The sequence below is a fragment of the Cariama cristata genome, unplaced genomic scaffold, assembly GCF_000690535.1.
Source record: "Cariama cristata isolate BGI_N322 unplaced genomic scaffold, ASM69053v1 scaffold941, whole genome shotgun sequence".
In the NCBI taxonomy this organism is placed as follows: Eukaryota; Metazoa; Chordata; class Aves; order Cariamiformes; family Cariamidae; genus Cariama; species Cariama cristata.
This window is the reverse complement of record NW_009600772.1, coordinates 50,422-65,317: the sequence shown is the minus strand read 5'-3', so window position 1 is coordinate 65,317 and position 14,896 is coordinate 50,422.

Sequence of the window (14,896 nt, the reverse complement as noted above, 5' to 3'; positions counted from 1 at the left end):
AACCTCACGCAAAACCTAAAACATGGCTAGGTGGTTTTATTTGGTGAATGTGAGTTGGAGCTGTCATTAAGACCCCACAACACTTTGTAAAGGAGCAAAGCAAGTCTAAATGTAAACAGTGATAGTGATGTAGAGAGGGCTGCAGATGAGAAATGCAACACCTTCCATATGGCTTTTGTTTACTTTTGAAAGTGATAGGTGCCAAAAGAATTTGTTTGCTATAGGTATAAATTATGTTGCTGTAATTGTGTTCTTTGTACAGAAGATCACTTAGGAGAGAAGCATGAAAACACATCTAATGCCAAGGAACAACAGGCAATATTAGCTTATTGTCTTCAGAAAAACAGTAAAATAAATATTCCTGTATGCTAACTTCCAGCATGTCTTGAATCGTAAAATCTGGGATTTATTATTCCTTGATAGTGCTTTCTCAAAGTTATTTAAAAGAATGTTTGCTTATTGGGAAATGCCACTTGTGAAACTGAAACTTTCTAGGGGAGTACATCAGTTTCATTAAAACTTATTTTGAAAAATTGCAGCAAATAATTTTTACCTTATCAGAATTGAATGTTTGGAATTCTGTGTGTATTTTCAGAACAAAAAAATGAATGTAGTACGCTATGAAAGACAAACTGGAACAAACAGTGACTTTTTAATGTTAACAAATTCTCATCAGGATCAAAAAAGGTTTTTTTAGGATTTAATTCAATTTTCTTTGAAGGTACTCTGAAGACCTTTCAACTTTTATGATTATTCATATAAACAAATTTGTTTCAGGTTTAAGAATAAGCCTTTCTAAAGAAGGATAAGCTATTTACTGAATTAAATAATTTCTTCCTTTAAACTGTACTGTATTCTGGGTATAGAACGAGAGCCCTTGAGCTTTCAGGAATTGAAGATGTCCACGTTCCAGTGGCTGCTTCAACACTTGTTAACATTTTTGTTATTCTTCCCAATAGTGAACAGTTTCTCCTATACCAACCTATTTCTTCTGCTTCATCCTGTTACTCAAAAAAAACTAACCTCTTTACATAAATCTATTGAACTATGAAGAATTTAATAAAATCAGCTTCTATCATGGTATCAAAGTGCAACAAAGGGCAAGAAATTTGCCTATAGATGCAAAACAAGTTAATGGAAAAGCTAGGAATGCCTTACTAATTATCATCTTGAGATGAAATTGTTCCTGAAGGACAACCTTGACAGGAACTTGCCTTCTAGTGAGGACAGCATGTTGCTGACTAAGGAGATGAAGGCTGGGAGCCATTGCTGAGCCCTCTGATGTAAAACATCAAGAAAATTCCTTCAGAAGAGCCAGTATACCCGTGGGAGAGGGTATGGAGCCAGAGAGGGGTGAGGGAGCAGTTTTCCTCTGAACTGTACAAAATTAAATTTTTTATGAAAGTATAGTTCACTGTATTATAATTCTGTTAAACCAATAGGTTTTGTGAAAATAAAGGAGTTATTCTAAGGTTCTGATTTAACAATCCATCTATGTTTAAAGCAGCACCTAATTATGTGGTCTATTTGTTTCAAACTAGAAGGTAAGTGCCTATATATATGTAAGTGTATGTCTTTGCTGATTAGTAGTGGACTTGTGCATGTGCTCAAATGCTGTAATGGAAAGAGGTTTAGGTCTATGCAGAGATGCTGTAATTTGGTCTTTTATGTTCTGGGTGTGTTAGGACAATTCCCACAAATGGGCAGGATATGAGTGCGTGGGTCACCTTTTTTTTTTTTTGCCAGGCAGCTCTGTGTTTTTAATCACAGTGGTTTAAGGGAGGAGGTGGAAAGGGTCTAAAGTACAAGCTGCCCTTATGTTTTCATTTCATAATCTGTTCTTTCTGTCTGACTGTATCGTCATTTGCACAGCCTTGAGAGGCTTAGGCTGTCTCTAAGCTCTTAGTCTCTTCAGTAAGAAGCAAAGAATGAAACGTAGCTGGGGGCGTAGAGGACTACTGACTATATCCTGCGAAGTGTTATGCCTCAGTGGCAGAAGTCATGTGGGATGATACGTTTCCCCCTGAATCAGTCAATGTTGCAATATGAACCCAGGAGCACTGGAGTCAGTGGAAGAGTCCCTGTTGCCGTAAGTGGGCTTCGAACCAGGCCTTTAAACAGTGACTCCAGTATCGGCAAGGGCAGCCTTGCCACTGATTCTGTGTAACTCTGCTGCTGAGATGGATGTCATGCTGGGGGTAAGCGTAGGCAGCTTGGTTGCTTTGACTGTGTGTGACTATGTATGGTTGCTCACAGTATTAGGGTTGGTCAGTCTGCTGAAGTACAGTCTTCTGAAAGTGTAGTGCTTTATGATGATCTCTTCTCTGGTATTGGTTTGGCCTTGTAATTAGCAATTTGGCAACTTATCCTGGAATTGATTGCATTTCTCTGCTGAACGAAATAATCGGAATGTGTATGCTTAATTCATTTACACTGAAAACCTAGCTCCAGATTTCCTTTCCCTGCAAGTGGATGTTATGATCCAGAAAGTAAAGCAAAGTGTGACAGTGACCTCTGGGGACAATGCTGATTCAACTTCTGGGGTAAATGGGCTGGAGAGAAGGAACTGTTGTTACAGAGCTTCAGGTGTAGCATGAATCTGTTAATTGAACTTCATCTCAGATGACAACAGAATTATTACTATTTTCCTGAAATATCTCAGGAATGATTCCCCTTTCACTACAGCTCTCTCTAAACCACAAGGAATTATACATATCAAGGTCTAAACTTTCTAGGGCCATATTACCAGAATTGATACTTGATTTTTTTGTTTGATTTTTTTAGAAACCCTTTGAGGACACCTGTGTCTTCTAGGATTGATGTTCAGGAGTGCCAAGCATGCAGGTCCTGTAAATTGTCTAAGCCTGTGCATGCTTGTCCCCTGTGCAAACCAAGGCTATTGTGTCTCAAACTGGACAGAAGGTTTGTGTGGGTTTGGGTCACATGTTGCAAGAAGCTGCCAAAACATCAGACACAAAAAATACAACCTGTGAATAGAATTCGCTTTCTATTTCCAGTTCCAGAAGAATTTGTTTTGTGGACACTCTCTGCTTGTGATGTGTGTAATGTTTTCTCAGGCTAAATCTATTGTGTGAAGGATTCAAAAAATTAAGATGGGCAATTCTATACAGTGTGATTTGCTGAAAGATTACCTACAGCAAAGCAGAGTTGCCTTGTTGAGAGCAGGTACTGAAAAACTGTAGCTATCGTTCTGGGTCTCCTCCTCTTTCAAGTGATAGAACATTTCCTCAAACTGAATCGAGTGTTTTTGTATGTCAGTACCTGCCAAAAGGGGTGGGTTTGGCTGCAAAGGGAAAACAGGAAATGGCTTGAGAATTAATAAAGCCTGCAGAAAACAGTTTTTATGCTTCTGACCAAATATTGCAGGGCCCACAGCTGCCCCTGGGGTACAGAAACAGGAAATTTGGCAACAGAAAGAGACAGTATCTTTTTAGTTACAGAGCAGATTTGCAAAGGGTATAATCAAATTGAATGCTTAATTTACACCTTTTGAATGCATTTTTAGTGAAAGAGTCAGAAGGGGAAAATATGGGTTTACTTTCTATGTACTGGAGATATTGTGAGCTAACATTTCTTGTGTACTGGAGATGGTTCTGTAGAAAGAAATTCTAGCAGCACATGGAGCTGCATATTCATGGAAAATTTTGTAATAAGTCAGGTAGAAGCCAGGACATTCAAGTCTGTGACCATGTCACAATCTCTGACAACTTGTGAGACTGTGCAATAGAGGGGTAATTCAGGTATTTCTCTTTCAAGAGATGAGACATTCGTGTGGCCTTTTTATATATGTGTGTGTATAGAGAGAAGTCACCCGTGTATGTACATGCATGTACTCGGGTCTACATAGCGGACTTCAAACTGAGAGTATGGATGATTATATTCCCATTTTAAGGGGTTATTTATGTGGAAGTCAAAGATTTTTAGAAGGCTTTTGCAGAAATACAGACCCTTGCCATCAGAAACAGCTTTTACCTTCCCTTATTTACAAATTGTTAAAGTTGAAGTCCATCGTCTCTCTTCATTGATTTGCAAAGGCTTTAAATAGCTGTAGCTTTGTGAAGCTTTTGGTTTTGAGTCACTGTGCCTTTAGTTTCTAATTTCTGGAAAAGCACTTGGTATGCAAGATATGAGAATGTGTTAGCCGCTAGTTTTTAAAATGGCATCCCGAAGTTTTTCATTGGGCAGGTGTCAGGGAATGGCAGAACTGGAAGATTCTGCTTTCACCCTATTTGTGTTTCAGGCGGCCTTTCCTGACTGGCAGGGATGCCACTTTTGATGTGAAGTCACACTTGCAGCTGATGCAAGACAAAAGAAGAATTCACTATTTAAAAAGTAAAATGTGTCCTATAGGAAGGGATTGGTATTAGTGTTGACAAACTCAAATATTCATATTATGCAGCTATCTTGAAGATAAGAGCTATAAATCAAATCTTGTTCCTTGACCATCTGTGCTCCTGACTGTAAAATATTATATGCACAGATGTGTGAGCAACCCTAGCTGTCAGATGTAGAGAAGAGAGGTTATTGAATCAGAAAATTGAAACAGTGCTTGAAGTTGATCTTAAGCTTGAAATAGTAATGATATTTATCAGTCAGTTTTGGAGATGGGGCTAGATTTTCAGCTGATATAACTCATTTCACCAAAATCAATATATACCAGTGTTCACAGACCAGTGCTCCAATCTATGGGACATAAAGACAACCTAAAATATTTTGTTATCTGATAAATGGGCACACACTGAGCCAGTGCCTCTGGGCTGTACAGCAGGCTGACAGAGAGAGCGCAATTCTGAAGCAGCCAGTTCCCATCCTAGCCAGGAAATCCTGATATATTGAATTGACTCTCAAAATAAACTAGTATTTAAGGGAAAAGAAGCAAGCATCTACACTTGCAATAGTTTCATTTTAGATTTATGGGCAATTGTTCTTTGTACAAGCTGGTGTTCTCCATGGTGCCATTTCAGTCAGTCCTGAAAAGACTTGATTAAGATGAGCTGGGAGAGGGAAAGGGTGAAGAGGGCTACATGGTAATTTTATGTAAGAGCAAGTTGATCTATATAGAATGTCAAGATTTCTCTATGATGTTTCAAAGTCTATGGTTTGATGTTGAAGTGACTTTATTTCCTGCTTTTATCATTTCAAGATTGAAATTGGTTTTTGTTCATACTATAAGGCTCTTCCTTAGAAGCAGATGAATTTAGGCTGTTTAACACAAAAGCATGAATTATAATCTTTTTTTGATTAATTGCATATCTGAAGCAAAATACTGGTGTGAAGGGAGTAGGACACCTTTGGTAGAGAGTCTACACTGCCTGTCTCAAGAGGATGTGTATGTTGGTTGGTTGTAAAGACCCCTGGAGCAGAGCTTCTCAGCTGCTTTCTCAGTAAAGCTTTCTCCTGTGAGAGTGAAGTTCTCTGGGGCCACAGTGCTGAAAACAGAAAATTCACAGAATGCAACAGGTTATATATGGTGTAAGAGCTGATTGTAGGGAGTGGGCATGCTCCTGAGGGCAGAGTGGAGTTGGGATTTGTCAGTAAGTACTTTATCCAGAATAAGTCTTTCCAAAGTCTGCCAGCAGTTGTCTCTACGTGACATACAATGGAGTGACTCAGAGTTAAATATGGAATGCCCACTCTTTACTACTTTTAAACCTGTGGATGACCACCATGTATTTAACAAAAAATTATAAGGTTGATGTAGGTTTTCTTAGGTCAGGAGTGTTCTTTTAACCAGAACAGTTATATAAGGAAAGCAACATAGCAATGGAGCCAAAAGGGGGGAAAACCACATGTACTGTGTACTCAGTCTCTCATTTATTACAGAATGGTTCTATGAGTTTGTTTCTTAATACTTTCAAAGACTTTCACTGCTTTTATAGTGAGTTTATACAGATAAAACAAATGCCTGTCATCAGGAATTTACATGTCCTAATTTCTTTAAATAAGCATTGTGTTAGTGTGCTGGAAATGCAACAAGAAGTGTTGTAATCCTGACAAGGTGGCTGAGATCACACCTGCTTGGAATTTGAGCAGAACCCAGCAGAGAGTCCCTGTGTCTTTGAGGCCATTCTGTGTCCTAGCAGCCAGGCCCTCGGCTCTCTGGGCGTCTTCAGCGTGGGGCAGGGTTTGCCTGGGTTTACAAGGAGGTGGATGGACCTAGGTGCGCACTGCATATGGGTGCAGCCAGTTTTTCTGTAAATGAGTAATTGTTTCTTTGAATAAGCTTGTGTGTCTTTTAGAAGAAATTAAATGCACATGGATAAATAAATGAGAAATACCACCCCCATTAAGTTCCATGACAGAATTCCCTTTTTAACTCTCACTTTAGAGAGGAATCACATATTAAAAGAACGTGGTTTCTTTTCCTTTCTGTACACAAAGCATGTTCCCAAGAATAAGCAGCTTCATGAAGGAAGTGCAAAGATGAGCAAAAGCTGGTGGAAAGAATAGTTATATTTCAGATGGTGGGGTAGCAGGTAGGGACAGAAAAGCAGGCTGATTGTGAGGATGGATACTTAGAAATGGGGGGGAGGAGTGAGCGCAGAGTGGTGTTCTCCAGTGGCCTTCCTGACTCTGTGACACGTTTCATATAACTGGGATTTATCTGCAAATAGTGTAAGTGAATAAACAGAAAGAGAGCATCCACATTGGACTCTGCCGCAGCCAGAGCGAGCAGTCCTTTTGCAGGTACAGGGGTGGTTAATGTGCACTGGCTGTGGGGCTGGATTCCACCGCTGCCTGCTCCCAGTGAGGAAACTGAGCAGAGAAATATGCTCCAGACAAGTAAGGTTTGGGGCAGCAATTTTTTTGCCACATCTTCAAGCAGGAGCACGTTTTTCCACCCTGGCTACATGTCCAAATGGGTATGAAAATAATGCTGCGGTGAAGGGTTCGATGAGAGAAATAAGGTGTAGTGGTCTTTCAGCAGTAGAAACTGAGGGTTTTCTTGAAGTGACAGCTGTTGTGGTGACCCCAGCTTACCTTTCAACTGGCAACTAAATTCAACTGATAACAATTTGAAGAATTTTTTTAAGGGGCAAAGCATACGTGAAATGAAAATGAAACCAAGCCCTGAAATCGGAGGAGTAATCATGAGTGTTTCAGCTGTTTTGCAAAATCTGGATTCATTCATGTATTATTTCACAGACATGTAGCTGAATCATGTACTGTAATCTCTTAAAATGGAACACTATACCACTGAATTTAATAAAGGGTCTCAGCTGCAACTGCTAATCCTTTGTCTAGGGGAAATACTAGACTAATAGCATGGCTTTACAAACATTTTTTGCCAAATGTTTGTAATATTGTTTTCCTGAAAAATAGTGAGTAAGTATCATAGCAAGGGAAACAAGAACAACAGAGGACACCAAAAATGTAATGAATGTTCATCATAGTTAAAACAATAATTAGATTGAGGGCTTGATTGTTCTTTGAACTATGCTATAAATCATTGATGTCTGGATAAAATAAAATGATGGCTTGAACATGTGGAGGGGTGGAGTCCCAATTTGAGTGTAGAAGGTGGACCTAGAGGAACATGATTAAACTGGCATTCATAGACATAAATAAACATTATCTTTGCTTTACTCAAACCATTGCATGAGATCACTTCTTGTGATATTAACTTGTTGGTAACAACTCAAGGGAGAGAAGGGAAGGCAGTTCAAATGCAGGATTTTCCTAAGGGGTAAGTTAATTCATGCTTTAAATTAAGAAATTAATGTTTTATGCTTTACTCTGTATTTGCAAGACCTGTCTTGCATAAACTAACTCTAGGACACAAAGGAGAGTGAGATAGTTGCTCTCTTAGAGGCTTGCTCACCACTTTAATAGCCCCAAGCCATCTACCTGTGTCTTCAGCTCAAGGCACTATTGTATTGTTAAAACATAAATATTTAAAAGCCCATGCCTTGTAAAATGGAAATGCTGAAAGCTTTTGAGGTGACTATCATTTAACTTTAAAGCTCCATCCAGTTCCTGCTTCTAGTTATTTCCATGTGAAACGATGGGGAAACTGAGGCACTGAGCCCTGTAGTGCCTTTTCCAAGGTTACAGGGTAGATCAGGAGTGGAAAATAAGTATTGTAGATTCTCCCTCCAGTGCCAACACTGTCTCTATTCATAAATTATTTGATTAAATAAAAGTAATGAATTAAGAGTTTTTTTCTTTACTGGAATGTTAGTATCTTCTTGGTTTCACTGCAGGAAAATGAATTAGAGGACTGTGATTCATGTATTTGTAGGCGTAGGCAGCTGTACACCAAGTACAATACAAAGAATATTAACAATTTTAATTGCCTGCAAGCACTTTTGATAATACAGCACCTTTCGTTGCAAAGATTACTCCTCAAATAAAGAATTTGGATCCATATATCTTGTAACCTGTGTAGCCTGTAAGTCTTATAGCAGTTTTATCCCTTCCCCTGTTTAAAAAAGGAAACTGAGATCCTAAGGCATGACATTGTAAGTGTGAGTAAAGGCGAAATGCAGGGTTTTAGGTGGATTTTTTGCCTTAGAATGTGTATCTGGGGAATTTGACCTGTACTTTGTTAACGTGTAGAATATTTATGTGGCATGAAACAAGTCTTCCAGAAAGCTCAACAGGAATTATGGAGCTCTACTCTTGGCTCAGCACTTGTGACCCTGCCTCCTTCTGCTCTTGCCCTCTGTCACTTAAGGTAATAATGATGTGCCACAAGGCAGTGGGCAGTACTGGACAGTCCTTTTTAAAGGTAACAATAAGGTGTCTGCTCTTCTGAGTGATGCCCAGTAGCTATGTTAGCAGTGACAATGTTTGTCTACTATATTTTCTAAAAGCAAACTAAAAATTATTAGGGCTTTCTTGTACACTTGCATTAACTAATCCTTTATTGGATTACTTTTTTTAAGCATCAAAAGTGCATCTAGAATGATTCGTCTTACTCAAACTAGTTATTAAAACACTTCTCAATGGTACAACTTGTAACTATATTCCTTTGGCCATCCCAGAGAATAGCACGTAATACCTGGTTGGAATAGTAGCCAGAGGAGAGATGCCTTTCTGGATAACATGTGACTTATCTCATTTTGGTGAAAAGCAAGATCCCATTTTTAGGGACCCAACAATAGCAATATAACAAAAAGTAACTTTAAGTGCCCCTCTCACCACCATCAAAATCTTTCATTGTTGTAACTACAAACGTGCTAAAGTTGTTTCTTGGTGGGTAACTTTTGAGGACGACTGCACAGATGCCATATCAACGCCTTGACAGCTATTCCCTGCCTGTGTCCATGACAGTCACATAAATGCTTTGACACTGGTATAGTACAGTCGGTGGTAGCTTTGAATAATTGGACTGCTTATGCACCTACTAAGAAGTTGACTTCAAAACATCTTCCTTAAAATAAATAAAACCTTCTTGATAAAGGAAAGCAGGAAGCTAGACTTGTATTTTCAGGAAAAGCAAATAAAGTGTTTATAATGTAAAATCTGTATCAGAAGAAGCCACATGTATAATTTTAGCAAGTGTTTGCCTAGCTTCAGCAGCAGGAACTATGTAATTTGTGTAAGTGTCTGTCAAGAAATAAATTGAAACCTTTCATTATATGCTTAGATAAGACAATTCTGACCATAAGTTGTAGCAGATGACCTTTTGGAAAACTCGGAAGATGATATCCTGCTGAGGAATATCATAGAGAAAAATGTAAGAATTAACAAATAACACTTCCTAGAAAGAAAATAGAAATTAGCAGTTAAAATTAATTTTTCAATTTTAGTTTTTTGTTGAATGTATTTTGTTGGACTTTTTTGGCTTCTCTATTTTCAGTCTGCAGCCATTCCACGATCCCTAAAAACATCTTTTTGCTTATAGCCTGAGAAATTGGAGAATATAGTACATTCCACATGTCACCACGTGAACAATATTTTTACAATATCTTCTGTGCCATTAACTTCCTGCAAAATTGACAGAAACCTGAAGCAAACATACTTTTTCTTCTGGGTTCCCTTCCAATTTGAGTTTTAAGAGACTTCACTTATTCCATTTTTGTGCGATTGATTTTTTTATATATATTTCTAAAGGAAAAAAAATATGTAGAACCATCCCAGAGATTGTGATGACTGAGAATTACACTTGGCATACTGCCAGCACTAATGCCCATTAACTTCACTAACATTCCCCAGGGAGGAAGTTCTGTGTTTTACCTTCTTTTGGTGATGTTTCTCAGCTTTAATATCTTTGAAATGAGGCAGCCCCTGCAAGTGTAGAAGTGTGTATAAGCAGAGGTATGAAGGGGTTAATCCAAACATTAATTACATACACAAAACAGCTATGCCTCCTGACAAAGGGTGGTGAGTTATGCTTGCACAATAGCACTGTGTAGTAGTGTGGGACAACTCCTGGATGCTGGAACTGTGCAACCAAGTACTAAGACATCTCCACCTCTCAGTACTCAGGATCCTACTGGAGTTCTAGTATTTAAAACTACTATGTACCACTGCAGTATCAGCATGCAGGCTGAAAGAAGTTGTGTTAGAGACCAGCTGTGCTAGTGATTACTAATGCACCACTCAAAGTGTGACTGTAATAAAATTCTGGAGGTTGTCTGATATCACTGAGTATCAGAGAAGTACCCCCAATTTGTTATCAGTGAGGTAAGTAATTTCTGAGGCAATTATGAAAGCTAGTCACTGTAATAATTAGCATTGGTTATCAACATGTTTTTGAAAAGCAAATCCAGAGGCAGTATTACAAAGCTCCAAATATCTCCCTTTTGGGGATTGCTGCACTTGCTGATATGATTTCACCTGACATTTCACCCATCTTATTAACAAGGCAAGTGAAATGTCAGAAGGCATTAAGTCAAAATACGCTGCATTCCCTAAGGGACACTATACTTCTGTATAGCCAGAGAAACTTGTAAGAGGATGGAAAGATCACTTTAGAGTGAAGACAAGTGAATGATTAGGTTCATCTACCATGAACAGGACTGTAAATACTTCAGTTATACCAAGAGATTGGTAACTGTAATGTTTTCATCATCTTGCAAACATTTTTTTGCATACAGTAAAGTGTGCGAGCCTTTCAACATTTACTTTACCCTTCAAAGGTGAAAACAAGTCCTTTGCATGAGAGGATTTGATCTTATTGGTCCAAGGATCTTTGTCACCATTTTGTTTGGTTTTATTCTTCATGTGGGTATAAAAGAACTTGGTATTTCTTGACTTTAGAAATGGAATTTGGTTTGTTTAACATACAATTAAAAAATATGACAGATCTGTTCACAGAAAGAGCTCTACAGATAAAGTGTCAGGGCCAAACTTTCAGTTGTTCCTGCTAGATTGCACTCTCTGGATTTTTTTTAATAAAAAAGGAACTTCACATGCATATGGACACATACACACAAACATACATTTGCACACCCTTATTCTATCAGTTTACTTCCATTTGAACATAGTGCAAAATTCTAGTGTTCCTTGTCTTGTCTCAAGACCTAATCTATTATTTGTTGTCCCTTTGTACTTCTTAGTGCTGTATGGTTCCAGTGCAGGGATGGATGCATTTCTGTGGAGTAATTATTTTGCAGAAAGCTAGTTGTACAGAATTAACCTATAAAATACAGAATTGCATGCTTGTGGGGATGGTGCACATCATTTAATGGGTGTGCCACTCCCTTCAAAGTGTAGTCTGATCATTTAAGCACTTAGTTATATTTTTCATTAAATATTTTTATGGTAAAGGGCAACAGAAAGGGTGTGATAATTATTTCCACTATTTATGACTCAACTGATGCTTGGAATTCCATTGACACAAACATGCTTTCTGCATATTTAAATCCATGAAGTGTATATAGCAAGTCAGTATGGGAGAAGGGAAGTAAGCACAAATGACTAATTTTTTTTTTCTCTGCATTAGAAGAAAGATCTAGAAGATCTAGCCTGTTTTGTTTTGTTTCCCCCCCCTGTTGTGACGTTCTTGTACCACATCAAATAAGTTAAATTAATACAGCTGAGGAAGGTAGCTTGTAATGTCTTTGAAATCCCCTTATCAAAGCAAACTGAGGAGTCATTAAAAGACCTTGACCTCCAATTAAATTAGTTGTGCCTTTGTAAATGGAACTGTTTTCTTGCTGGGTGTATATTTGGTATGAATTTGCATAATATCTTCACAAGTACACCGACTTTTTTGGTCTGGAAAAGATATTCAGCCTATTAATGTTACAATGTTAATAGCAAAATGAATTCGAGTCCTTTTTTTGGTGGTTTTTTGGGGGTGTTTTTGGTTGTTGGAGGTTTTTAGTTTTGTTTTTTTTACTCTCTCCTGTACCCATGCAGACTTGATGATCTGGAGGGGTTTTGTACTTAAAGAATATCTATGTGGTGTTTTTATAAACATTAGCTGTCAACTGCTTTAACTGCTGGAAATCTATTTTCTCTTTGTTAGAACAAAGAGAACTCTCCAAAGGGTTTTCTAGGTGACACAGCGTACAAATTAAAACTATATACTTCCTACTGACAGAATGAAAATTTGCTTCCCAGATATTTCAGAATAATTGTTTTGCCTTCCTTACAGGAAAGGAAGACTTGCCCTCATTTTCACTAGAACATACACCATTTGTCATACTTTACCCTCTGCTCAGCCAGATTGCACAGTGGCACGATCAGCCTCTGAGTGCTTTGATTAAGTGTTTAGCAGTCATTTTCTACAGCAGGGCTAGAAAGAATGAGTGTGGAGTGCATGATTTGGAGGAAATCAGTTCCCAAGAGTTGTTAGTTTCCTGTCTTTTGAAGCAAATATGCCATGTTTATAATTATGGGATAAAGATAATAATCTACTTAGCTTTACATCAGAGCTGAATTAAATTTTGTGATATCTTGGGGCTTTGAGAATTTGCTCAAATTTCCTTCTCTGTTTAGCTTCACTGCTTGAAACTTAGGTGCAGGTTGAAACAAATTTCAGATATGGAAGTTCAACTCCAACCGCTGCTTTAAAGTCTGACTTTCATAAATTTTCTTCCACAAATACTATGTTGGATTTCTTTATATATATATTTATTCAGAAACTCTGATCCTCTAAAGCACTTCAGATCTCTCATCTCCTCAAGGTTTTTCAGATCTTGACAGACTCATTGGTGAATCTGACTAGATACATAGCATTTGAGAAGAAACCTGAGACCAGCTTTACTCATGACTTCATTACATACAAAGTAGCAGTGGATATACATGAGCATACCTTGGTTCAACAGCTTAGGAGAACTTTCACTTTTTAGAAGCCTTTAATTTACTTTAAAGCTGTGGTAATTCTGGACCTGTATTTGGAGTATGTAGAGGTCAAACAGTTGTCTCCACTGTAGTGGCTGGATACAAACGCCTTCCTGAGGGGAAAAAGGATATATAATCTACACTGTCCCATCTCTCAGGAATGCTTTTAGTGATTGTGAATGATTTACAATAAGATAGTGACCACATGTCTGCATAAACCACGTTGTCTAGAGCAGATGATGGAAGTCCTTTGATGGGTTTAGGCTGGTCTCATTTGGCTGCTGAACTACAGTGTCTAAAGTTTTCAAATTCAATCATTGCTGCTGCCACATTGATTAATTTTGATGTAATTTCCCTCCCAGTGGCATGGCAGCAGCAGTGACAGCGGCAGTGAAGGACTGGGCAGGTGTAATACAAGCTTCAGTTCACTTCACAGTTTCTATCATCTCAGAAATTGTAAGACAAAGGAATATACCCTTTTTATCTTTTGCTTTTTCAGTCCTCCTTAGATGTGAGATCAGAGGGAAAACTGTTGGAATGTGCCCCTTGGCTGCTTTCTTAAAAACATGCCTGGTCATGGCAGGGAAAGATTTTTCTCCAAAGAAAAAAGTACTAAAGTCAAAATGGTAAATATCTGAATAAAGATGGGACTTCTGTTCAAAGATGTTGTTTAGCACTTGGTTTTGGTGTTTGATTAGTTGATTAACATACTGTTAGTCATTCAAGTTTGAACATTCGTTCCCATGACACATTGCTAATGTACGGTAATGAGGAGGAAAACCCTTTGCAGTCGTCATGTGCACCTGGTACGGCAGCCTTGGACATGACATGTACCTTAACTCAATGAAGCGTAAGCCTGGAATAATAACTTTCTTCATGGAAAAATATGCTTAATTAGCTGTTCAAAAGTATGAATGAGGATGGACAGTTTTAAGTTTCAGTCTCTTGTAAGTACGGATTTATTGGCTGAGATCTGAATCCTTCATTTATGTTTGTACTATGATTGCTGTTTCTTTTTTTTTCCATTACTCAAATTATTCTGAGAAGTTTTGAGCACTTGTAAGGGGAGGGCTGGAAGTTTCTAAGGGAAAGATGAAACCTCTGCCATTTTTCTGCAAAGCTTTTTCTTACTTCACTAGGCAAGGAAGTGCATGGTTTTTCTGTTCCCTACTGCTTGCCATGATATTGTACTGCAAGCAGGCTAAAGGTCCCCAGGACTAGCGTGGCTTGTCACTCTCCATTTTATTTTAGAGGTTTCTCTTAGTAGTATCCTGAGTAGAAAATTGAAGAAATGGAAAGCCAGATCTTTGTTGTTTTAGTCCAAAGCCTGCCTACTGTTGTGCTTGTTCAACTCCTACAACTAGGGGGTATGGAGATGAATTGTTTCTGCTTCTTCATTCTCCACAAAAGGATTTGCTGCAAACTCCTCCATGGTTCTTTGATTATATGAAATTGTTACCCTGCTTATTTTACGAGCATGTTTTTCAAACCCATCCTGTCTCTCTTGTCTTAGGGAAGGCTGGAAGCTGGGATCATAAATAAATGAGCTGATAGCTGAGATTTGATCTATGTGGGATCCCATCTGTGTGGAGAGAAGAATATTTGGTTTTTTGTTTGGCATCAATTTCTAATTGGG